General features: G+C 50.4%; 1 protein-coding gene, 1 non-coding gene and 1 pseudogene across 4 annotated transcripts in view; 2 read left to right on the top strand and 1 right to left on the bottom strand.

Moving 5' to 3' along the window:
* Positions 1 to 299: 299 nt before the first annotated feature.
* Positions 300 to 10,769, bottom strand: part of LOC122225845 — a 10,979-nt pseudogene continuing 509 nt past the window's right edge.
* On the top strand, positions 6,583 to 6,689 carry LOC122228953. Its single transcript, XR_006206836.1, has one exon. It is a non-coding gene; the product is annotated as a U6 spliceosomal RNA (small nuclear RNA).
* RNF19B (ring finger protein 19B) overlaps positions 9,859 to 10,769 on the top strand; it is a 23,610-nt gene continuing 22,699 nt past the window's right edge. The window contains exons 1-2 of one of the 3 annotated variants that reach the window (XM_042948671.1): positions 9,859 to 10,338; positions 10,421 to 10,509. The gene's annotated coding sequence lies outside the window, so the exon portion shown is untranslated. The remainder of the gene's footprint in view (positions 10,339 to 10,420; positions 10,510 to 10,769) is intronic. The other 2 variants (XM_042948669.1, XM_042948670.1) reach the window with 2 other exon arrangements.

The raw sequence follows: 10,769 nt of genomic DNA, 5'->3' as shown, positions 1-10,769 counted from the left end.
CTAAGGCAACAGCCCCTCTTCTATCACCTCCATCCCCCCAGCAGAGAGATGATCATGCTGAATTGTGAGTGTCTGCTGAGTTATCTGCCTCCCCAACTTGACCTGTATCCCCTGCCCCTGCAGGAGGCATAGCAGCTAGCTGATGCTTGATAAATGTTCTGGTGAACAGAGGAAAGACTGTTGGAGCCACACAGATCCAAGTTCAAATCCTGCCTCTGCCACTTTCCAGCTGTGCTCCCTTTGGGGAAGTCACATCATCTCTGTAACCTCATTTTCTCACTTGTAAAATGAAAATAACTGAGTGTCTGTTCTTAATAACACAGAGCTTTATTTTCCCCTGAGCCGTCATTTTATTCTGACACAGATCAGAGGTGCCCCCCGACAGGACCTTCGTACCTTCCCTCAGCCATGGGCCCACTGGTGGGGGTGCAGGGGTGCCGGCCAGCACAGTGGGCATGGGCTGTCAGTAGCCAGAGCCGGGGACCTGGGCCAAGCCTGTCCTAGCTCCTTCTTGCGGGAACAGAACCCCATCTATCTGCTCCTCTAGGAAAGAGATCTGTTCACTCAGAGGGTCGATGCGGTCCAGCTGCTGGAAGGGGTGAGCCAGGAAGCTGCTGGGGTCAGGCCGCCTGTGCTCCAGGGCCCTCAAGGCCAGGCTGTACAGTGGGGCCAGCAACAGCTATAGCTTCTGCTCCAGCACATCCACCCTTGACCGAAGCCGCCGCACCTCCTCCTCTACCGCCGCACCTCCTCCTCTACCGCACTGTCCATTCCTGTTGTGGGGTTCGGGGCTACCCTGGGGGTCCCTCTCTTGGGCAAACAGAGCACACCATCTGCTGATGGGCCGTGCCCTTCCCGACACTGGCAGCAGTAACTACCCACGGTGTTGACACACCACGGGGGACAGGTGCCCCCTCCAGCACTGCATTCATCCACGTCTGTCTGGCAGGTGTCGCCCTGCCATCCTGCAGGGCGGTGACAGCAGCCTGGCTGGACACAGTTCCCCCGTTCTGCCACAGTGGCTGGCACATTGCTGCTCCACGGGCCCTGGGGAGACTGCTGGTCCTCTTCCAGCCAGGGCAGCAGGCATGGCGAAGCCTGGCGGAGGCTGGCCCAGGGCCGCGGCAGTAGGCAGTCCTGTAGATGGTCCAGTAAGTGCTGCAGGCTCAGAACTGTCACAGGTGGTGAGGAAGGGTTGGTACATTCGCTACACAAAAGTCTCGACTCGGGGCCCTTGGGAGCCCCTGTGGCCAGGCCGGTAGACATGCTCAGTGCCACCCACTGCGAGCACCGAGAACCACAGCGGAAGTAGCTCCCTGGAGTCACACAGGCCCCATGTTTGCAGGTGGGATGGCCTTCTCCTCAGGGCGGCCGCTCCAGCCGAGAGCACACTGAAAACCAGAGTGTTTATTGAAATGAGATCAAGCATTGGCACATAGTAGGTCTCCCAACAATGATGAACGTATAAAGACACAGCAGTCTTGGAAATTGCACACTGGCAGGCCCTCCTGAGAATTTCCCGTCTGAGCTGATGCAGTGCTGGAACTTCCGGATCTTGGTTTCCTTCCCTGCTCCTTCCTCAGTCACCACCACCATCATCATCATTAGCAGCAGCAACAGCTGCCGGTTGTATGGCAGTTTCCAGAAATTCTATGACTTGGTCTCATGTAAATCCACCAATAATCCTGTGAGGTCTGTATATAATTCCTATTCCACAGAAGGCATCTAGGCCTAGAGAAGGTGTATGACTGGCTCAAGGACATAGGGATTTGAGGCTTGAGGGCACTGCTTTTGACCTTCCTTAAATGAACTGATTTACTATGTATATAGTACCCACTGTGTGCCAGGCACGTCAATTAGCAGCATGGCTCCTGTCCCCTCACAGATGAGTCGAGAGGACAGGCATGCAAGGCAAAACGGTACTTATAACTCTGCACGGCAAGTGCTGCCCATGAAAACCCCAGACAAGAGGACAATTTCTTTTTTTTTGGGGGGGGGGCAATCAGTTGGAGAGCAGATCCAGTCCACTTTTTTTTTTTTTTTTTTAATCTCTGTGGCTTTGGGCAAGTCCCTTCACTTCTCTGGGCCTTGATTTCTTCATCTGTAAAATGGGGACTATGAGGAATGCCTCATATAGGAGAGTATGACTCTCTCACTACAATCACTGCAGAGATAACAGACATAATGCATATGTGTGGCACAGGGGCACAAGCAAGAACTCGGTGAATTGTAGCTGGTTCTTCACTATTGCAACCTAGATGTGAGCCAGGGGCCGCCTGACCCCTTGAGATCCTCACAAGATGAGCCCAAGCACCCACTGCAAAACCCTCTTCAAGATTACTGCAAATTCCTGGGACACTTGATCTCTCCTGACCCAGCGCCTGCTTCAGCCTGTACTGTCTTTGGTCAACATTATACCAAAATAGATGTAAAACTTGGCCCCCTCCACTATTTCCACAACACCCCAATCTAGGCAGCCTCAGTGAGTATGGGAGGCTTTTTTTGAAGGTTTCCAGGGATGGGAGACGGAGAAGGCCATCACATCATAGTTACAAAAAACCTCAGGGTGAACTAAAAATAACTTGGTTCCCTAGATGGCCTCAGCCTTCTCTTCTGCTTCCTTTTCCATTGTCCCCAGCCCTTCAGCCTTGGGACAGCTGCCATAGTTTGGCTATTGTCTCCAATTCCCTCTTCCTAAGGAGCTCTCCAATTTCCATTCCGGGCATTATCCCACCGTGGGAAGCCTTAGAGGTTGGAAGGGTTGGCTCTCCCTCCTATCTCTCCCTCACCCAGCCACCCACGACACCCCCATGAGTAAAGCACCACAGGGTGCCTTCCCCGCCTTCTCATAGCCCCCACAGGAAGGGAAAAAATGTTTGCAATCATTCCTGGTAGTTGATGCTGGTGGGTGGGTGACCCTGGCTAGCTGCTGGCTGCAGACCTGCCTCCCCCATTTTCAAGACCCAGTCCTCCAGTTTCTGGTAGATTCTCTTGAGTGCTCGGTAGCTTAAAACATCCAGTGTCATTTTAGGAGAAAATTCAAATCCTAGTCCACTTTCTTGTTGCCTCCACAGCAGCTGTGTCTCAGAGCTTCAAGAACAAACTTTCACCTTCAACAGTTTTTCAGTGTTTCCCCAACCAAAGCCATCCTCTTCTCTAGGACAGGAAGTCACATGCTGAGGATCTGTGAGCTGCAACTGGCCCGCAGGGATGTTCTTAAGAAATCAAATCAACACTTAAAAATTCAAAGATTACACATGAAAATCTGGATTTGTGGCATTTCATGTAAACTCGTAATATCTGTCATCGTAGGACCCACATTCCTCCCAAGGAGCATGTTGGCCTGAATGGAGAGCAGAGTCTCTGCCCTTTAGACAGGTTTTTCTTGTGCTGTCACCCACTGGCCTTATTTCTCCTGCTTGATCCCTGTAGGCTTGCAACTTTGTGACCTTTGCTAAAGGGCATTTCGGCACCGGTTTCCACCCTCCACTGCGTTATTACAATCAAATTGGGTCTATAAATGTGCTAGGTTCGCAAAGGGTACCCTAGGCAGAAGACATGGCAACAGTGGTCACTTAAGTATGCAATCGGTGACTGTTCCTGGAAGGGCAAGGGGTCCGGAGGAACTGGGTCTCTGGGCTAGGGGGCTGTAAAGGGTTAAACTGGGGCTTGGTTCTGTAGGGCCTTAATGCTCTCTTACGGGACACTGGGAGCCAGTGTGGGGTTTAGAGCAGGGACACAGCATGGGGTGTGCATATGAGAAAAGGGGCTGGGCAGCTCGTGAACGGGATGGACTGAAACCCTCCCATCCCTCTGAATGTCCCCCCAGAAAGCCCAGCGAGAGGCTGAGGCCGTGATCCAGGAGGGCCCGGGACGCTGCGGCCAGGAGCGGCGGTGGGAATGGCTGGGACGATGGCAAGGGAGGGACTCTGGAGACAGCCTTGCGCGGGAACGGGTACGCCTGACCTTGACGGAAAACACTGCAGGCGCCGCGGCCGCAACGCGTTCGTCTATCCCCCCCCCCCCCCTCCCCTGCGCCGCAGCGGACTGCGGCGGAATCCCGGCCCCTCGCCTCCGCGCCCTCCCGCGCCGCTGCGGCACGCGAGGGGCGGGGGCGGCGGGGTGGCGGGGATGCCCGTCGTCCCTGGAAGGCCGGAGAAGGGGGTGGGGGAAGGAGGCCGGTCACGTGGCGCCGCCACCAGGCGCAGCCCGATTGGCGGTTCCGCAGCCCTGCCTGCCCGGCTGCTCGGATTTCCAGGCACGGAGCAGCCCCTCCTGCGTGTCCGGGCTCGCAGGGGATGCTCTGGCCCAGCGCCGAGCAGGGTCGGGCGGGGCCCGGGCTCTCTGTCCTGTTAACCGCTGCCAGGTCCCTGGCTTCTCGCCGAGATCCTCACTGCAGCTTGGGAGGTCTGATTTTTGTCTCAGTGAACACATCCCTTCTCTGCGTCTCTCCTGCCTTCCCCCATCTGTCCCTTTTCCTACCGGGCTACCTGGAGGCCAGCTTTGCGAGGACTGGCTGAAGCAGGTTTGTGTTACTTGCCACAATGTTGCAGCTTTGGGCGAATCAGTTAACCTGGCTGGAAGTGGGGAAGATTCAAATAGAAATCCCACAGACACTCTTCCTCTCTCTTTGCTCCTCCCCTGCTCACGCTTTGACTCTCTCTCTCTCTCTCTCTAAAATAATAAATAAACATTTAAAAAAAATTTTTTTTAAAGGGGGTGCCTGGGTTGCTCAGTTGGTTGAGCCTCCGATTTTGGCTCAGGTCATGGTCTCGGTTGTTCGTGAGTTCCATCCCGGCGTCAAGCTCTGTGCTGACAGCCCAGAGCCTGGAGCCTGCTTCGGATTTTGTGTCTTCCTCTCTCTCTGCTCCTCCCCTGCTCACGCTTTGTCTCTCTCTCAAAAATGATAAGTAAACATTAAACAAAAAATTTAGAAATCCCACAGACACCTCAAGTCCCACACATCCAAACCGACAGCAGTCTCTCCCGAACTGCTCCTTCTTTGTTTCGCCATCTGTTTTAAGCAAAAACCGGATAGCCACATCCATCTTGCTATATCCCCCATCAAATTTATGACCGAAACCTATTAAATTTACCTCCAAAATATTTCTTAAACCTCAGAACCGGGTATTTTCCCTTAGGATTTATCCCAGTTTATACTGTATGTTTATTTGTGTGATTGTTGTTGAACAGTAAGCTCCATGAGAACAAGGACCTTGTCGTTTTGCTCATCACTGTATCACCAACACAGTACCGGCACGTACTAGGTGCTTCATAAATTTTTATTAAATGAATAGATGCACGGCAAGTCCCGTGCTAGGTACTAGCCGTGGAAGGGACAACAGAATTGAAGGTGAGACACACAGTTCTATCCTCAAGAAGTCATCTGTGTAACAAACGTGCCCTGGGGCCTTCTCTATGTTAGGCCAGTGCACAAGACGAGTAAGACACCATTTCTACCTTTCATCTAGGGGGACCACACATGACCAACCTAAACAACAATAAGACTCTGGTATTGGAGGGGTCAGGTGTGGTGGTATATAATGACCTCTAGAGTCAGAAGAGTCCAGGGTTTGGAATCTAATGAGCTGGCTTCCCAGGCCAGCTTTGTCTCCTTCTGGCTATGTGACCACAAATCTCCTCTCTCTCAAAGGCTCCATCCTTTCATCTTAAAAATGGGGGATAATAATACTATCTAAGAGACATGAACAAGACAAACGAACACGTTAAGTGCCAGGTTTTACAACAATGTCAGGTATGGGTGGGCGACTATACCTCCTACTTTGCCTGAAAGAGACCAGTTGACACCTGTTGAACCAGGGCAGTTAATTAATAACAGCGTTCCTGGGGGCACGTGGGTGGCTCAGTTGGTTGAGCTTCTGACTTTGGCTCAGGTCATGATCTCATGGTTCTTGAGTTGGAGCCCCACGTCAGGCTCTGTGCTAAAATCTCAGAGCCCGGAGGCTGCTTCAGATTCTGTCTTCCTCTCCGCCCCTCCCCCACTCACGCTCTGTCTCTCTCAAAAATAATTAAACATTAAAAAAAGTAATAATAATTGCATTCCTGAGGCTCCTGGGAGGCTCAGTTGGTTAAGTATCTGACTTTGGCTCAGGTCACGATCTCGTGGTTTGTGAGTTCAAGCCCCACATCGGGCTGTCTGCTGTCAGCACAGAGTCTGATTCGGATCCTCCGTTCCCCTCTCTCTCTGACCCTCCCTGCCCCTGAGTGCATGCACTCTCTCTCTCAAAAATGAATAAACATTAAATAAGAAAAAATAATAGTGTCCCCGTTCGTTCTCAAAAGTGTCCTGGGCTTGGACAGTAAATTATATGGTCATCCTAGTAACAGGTGTGATACTAGAGTTATCTACACTGTGCTCTGGGGACACAAAGGTGGGAGGGTGGTGGGGCTGACTGTAGAAAGGGGGGCTGTGACCATGGAAATGAGCCTGGAAGTATGCATGCCATTACACCAAGTGAAGAGAGACGGGAAGGGCGTAAGAGGCAGAGGGACCAGCATCTGCAAAGGAAGCAAAACTTGGTAATTCTGGGCATGCCTAGATAGCATCCAGAAGGCCAAATGGTGCTCGTTTTGGCAGCATATATACTAAAATTGGAACGGCACAGAGAAGATTAGATGGCCCCTTGCACAAGGATGTCACACAAATTCGTGAAGCCTCCCATATTTTTAAGGGGCGCTTGGCCGGCTCAGTCGGTAGAGCCCGTTGGCTGTTGCTCTCCAGGTTGTGAGTTCCAGCCCCATGTTGGGTGTAGAGATTACTTAGGGAAAAAAGGCCAAATAGCTCAATTCTAAGAGGCATGGAAGGAGATGAGGCTGACAGTGGGAACTGTAGAAGGGATTGGCATGAGTTGGTGGCTTTACAAAAGAGTCCAACTGAGGAGCTGGGGCCAAAGTCCAGGCAAGAGAAATAATGAGGCCTGAAGCCAAGAGAGGTTCTAGAAACACTTTAGAAGTTAACTGGACTTGGGGGGTTGGAGGACAGGTCAGGGGCAGGAGAACGTCTAGGGGAATGGAGAGGCCACTCATTGAAGCAGGTGGGGAGAAAGGGCCAGGAAACCCAGGAGACAGGAGGTGACCCAGATTGGACTGCCTAAAGTAGGGGTCATAAGAACTAGGGGTCACTTCTGAGGCCAGGGGAAGGAGCTGGGGCCCAGCTGGTATTCAGGTGACATCTGAATAAAAATTACCTTTCAGAGCAACCTTGAAAGGCAAGAGAAAGCTCAAAAATAGAGGCTCAAGAAAAGAAAGAGCTGATTTTGCAGACCAACCTCATTGTACATATCGCTCTCCTTGATCAAAATGTTCCCACAATGCCCCGCTGCATAACAGAATAAAAGCTGAGGTCCTCAGCCTGGTCTTCAAAGCTTCTGGTGACCTGGCCCCAACCTATCTCTGGTGAACGTTTCATATTTCACCTGGTCACTTTTGGCCCCTCCCTTCTTCTGAAAACAAGAATTGCTCTTCCCCTGGCCTAACATATGGTCCAGGTGGAAACCATCAGTCATGGCATCCTGTTCCCTATGATCAAGGGTGTGAGTGAGCATGTGACCAAGCCTGGTCAGTCAGAATCCTCCTGCAGGATTTTGGGGATTTGGAACAAAGGGAAGAGAATTTCTCATCTCTCTGGTGAGGGAGCTAGAAGGCATGAGCTGGGGATTGCTGTTGGGCACAGTTCCAGCCTAGAGAGGAAAGTGGTCTGAAAAGCCACAGTAGGGAGATGAGAGGGTTATTGTTTACTAGGTACAGGGTTTCAGTTTGAGAGATAAAAAAGTTCTGGAGATGCATGGTAACAAAAGTTGCACAAACAACGTGAATATACTTCATGTCACTAACTGCACACAGAAAACTGGTAAAAATGCAGGGCAGCTCGGTGGCTTAGTCCATTAAGTGTCCGACTTCGGCTCAGGTCATGATCTCACGGTTTGAGAGTCCGAGCCCCGCATCGGGCTCTCTGCTGTCATCTTGAAGCCCCCTTCAGATCCTCTGTCTCCCTCTCTCTCTCTTCCCCTCCACCATGCTCGCTCTCTCTCTCTCAAAAATGAACACTAAAAAAAATTGGTAAAAATGGTAGATTTTATGTAAGGTATACTTTATCACAGTTAAAAGGAGGAGGAAGAGGAAGAGAAGGAGGGGGAGGAGCTTCCAGGCAGAGAAGCAAAGATGAATGATGGAGGAGTGCAGGTGGTTCCCTGGCTGCAGTTGGTCCTTGGGCCCCTTTGCTGCAGTGCTTTTCTCAAAGGATTGCCTGAGTCAACCTCCTCTTTTAGGATCAGCTAGTTCATGTTGGGTTTCTCTTCCTTGCATCCAATGGAGTCATAACACAGAGGCTTTCCATTCTCTCTTCTCTCTCGCATCCTTTCGGACATTCTCCACTCTTGTCACACGCTGCTGTCCACACTCGTCAGACTGACCCTGTGTTTGTACTCCTATGCCTTTCCTCCAGACTCCCTCTGCCCTTTCCCCTACTGACAAGTGTCAACTCCCTACTCGTCATTTGAGACCCAGCTCAAAGGGCTCTTCCTCGGAAAGCCATCCCTGACTACCCCGAGCAAGGCTTGCCATTGCCCTCCTCTGGCCTGTCCATGTCTTTGTCACCTAGTATCCCAATGACCTGCTTTCCTGTCTGCAACCCTCATTAGGCTCTGTTTTTCATCTCCATGATCCTAGTGCCTGACAAACAGCCTAGCACAAGGAATCATAAATGTTTACTGAATGAGTGAAAAATGAGTAAGAATCCTTCTTTCTCTCGTGCCATCCCCCTGAGTCACTACTCAGTCTCCACCAAGTGGAGACACAGGAAAAAAAAAAAAAAAAAAAAGTAGGAGGAATTGCTTTAGTCCCTCGATTCAAGGGTGATGGATCCAGGAGGGAAGAAAACCCAGTAGGAAAGGAATGGGGCCATTGCAAAGTTCAATGGCATTTATGAGAGGTCAGCTTTCTGCCAAAGCACTGATGGTGGCAGCTTTGAGCTGAGGCAGAGTTTGTTTGGACGCCAGTGCCAAGACAAGCAAACATTCAGTGTTGAGCTTTTCCGCAAGCTTGGATTCTGACAGCTGTGTGGGGAGAAACAACTAAAAGCCGTCTGGGTCTGCCTGGAATCAGGAGTCACTGTCTCCTTCAGACACAATCTGACCCAAGGAACAAGGCAGCCTCTTCTCTACCCTTCATCCCCACCACAGGCACACACCTCCTTGAAGGGACCCTGCCACTGATCAGGACATTTGGCACTGAGGACAGAGTAAAAAACAACTCTAGGGAGCTGTGGCTTTGATAATATGGCTTACTAAATAGTCCATGGCTTTCCCCCCTACAATTCCCAGCCTGCCTTGCCGTTAGATTCGGCTTGTGTGACAAGGTCCGGTTAAGAGTCTGTATGGAAGTAATGAGTGTCATTTCCAGGCTGAAGTCTTTCATTGCCAGTACATTACCTTCTATGTAGCAACCTTTCCCTTATTGAGGCAATCCTGAAAGCCTTGTATTGAGGTTGTAGCAGTGGCCTGGGTCTCTGAGTTACCCAGTGGAGTAGAGGATCCGTATGCTGGAGAGCACCTTGAGCCACATCAGGCTTTGCATGAGTGACAAAAATAAACCTTTGTTGGGTTAAGCCATTGAGCCATTCGGGTTCTTTGTTACCATAGCAGAGCCTAGCCTATTCTGACGAATATATAGAAATTAATTGTTGTTTTAGCCATCCAGGAGCAAACCTCCTTACTTGAGGAGAAACATGCCCCCTCCTTATGGTATTGGTCACTTCTCTCTTCTTTCCTGACTTCTCAGCAGCAGTTGTCACAATAGACAATCGAAACATTTCATCTTGGTGTCTGTGACATCACGCCTGTCTGGTTTTTCTCCTCTCACAGTCCCTGCTTCTCAGTTTCCTTTGCTGGCTCCTCTTCCACTGTTTTACCTCAAAACTTTGAAGTTTCTTAGGGCTTATTCCTGGGGACCTTTCTCATGGTTGTAAAGGCCACCCATGAGAAAGACAGCTGGTACCTTCCAGAATTCATTCTACCATTCTCTATCAATCACAGAGCCTCTATTTTTAGCCGGGCACATTGCGCCTAGTTAAAAGGCGACATTTCTCATCGTAGCTCATTATTTTGGCCAATGAGATGCCAGCAAAAATGCGTGGGGCTTCCAGCGCAGTCTCTTAAAAAGAAAAGGGTGCACTTTTCCCCCTCTCTCCTGCATGCTTCCAAAGGTGGAGCGCAATGAGGTAAACTTAAGATTGGAAACCAAGCGCTGAGCGTAGCAGAGCAGCTCAAAACTGCCTACCTTTGGACTTCTTTTTTGTGAAGAAAGAAATCAATTTCTATCGTAAGTTATTATTTTTTTTCTTTTGTCATTTGCAACTGAACCTCATCCTAACTGATTGTTCCTGTCGCTGTCGCTGTCGTAGTTGCATGCTCACATCCCACCAGGAAGCCTGCGTACAGCAGAGGACAGACACCTCCGGGGGAAAGAAACGCTGGGCCTCCTTCCGCAATTGTAAGTAACCAAGCTACCAGGAGGATAGGATGGGAGGCGGGCCTAGGAATACAGTTTATTAGCTCACAGAGAGCACTGAATGCTAGATTAAGGAATTCGGACTTTATTCTGCAAATCCCTTGCGGACAGGACACCCTGTCTGTCTTATCTAGTAATGCTTCCACTTTGTAGATGCTTAATGAATGACTATATTCTTTATTAATTAATGCTGTTAACTTAAACGACAGAAGAATTGTTGCGAGGTGGACCAGTTGGGAATC

Source organism: Panthera leo, chromosome C1, assembly GCF_018350215.1.
Source record: "Panthera leo isolate Ple1 chromosome C1, P.leo_Ple1_pat1.1, whole genome shotgun sequence".
Lineage (NCBI taxonomy): Eukaryota > Metazoa > Chordata > Mammalia > Carnivora > Felidae > Panthera > Panthera leo.
This window is presented reverse-complemented; position numbering and strand designations above follow the sequence as displayed.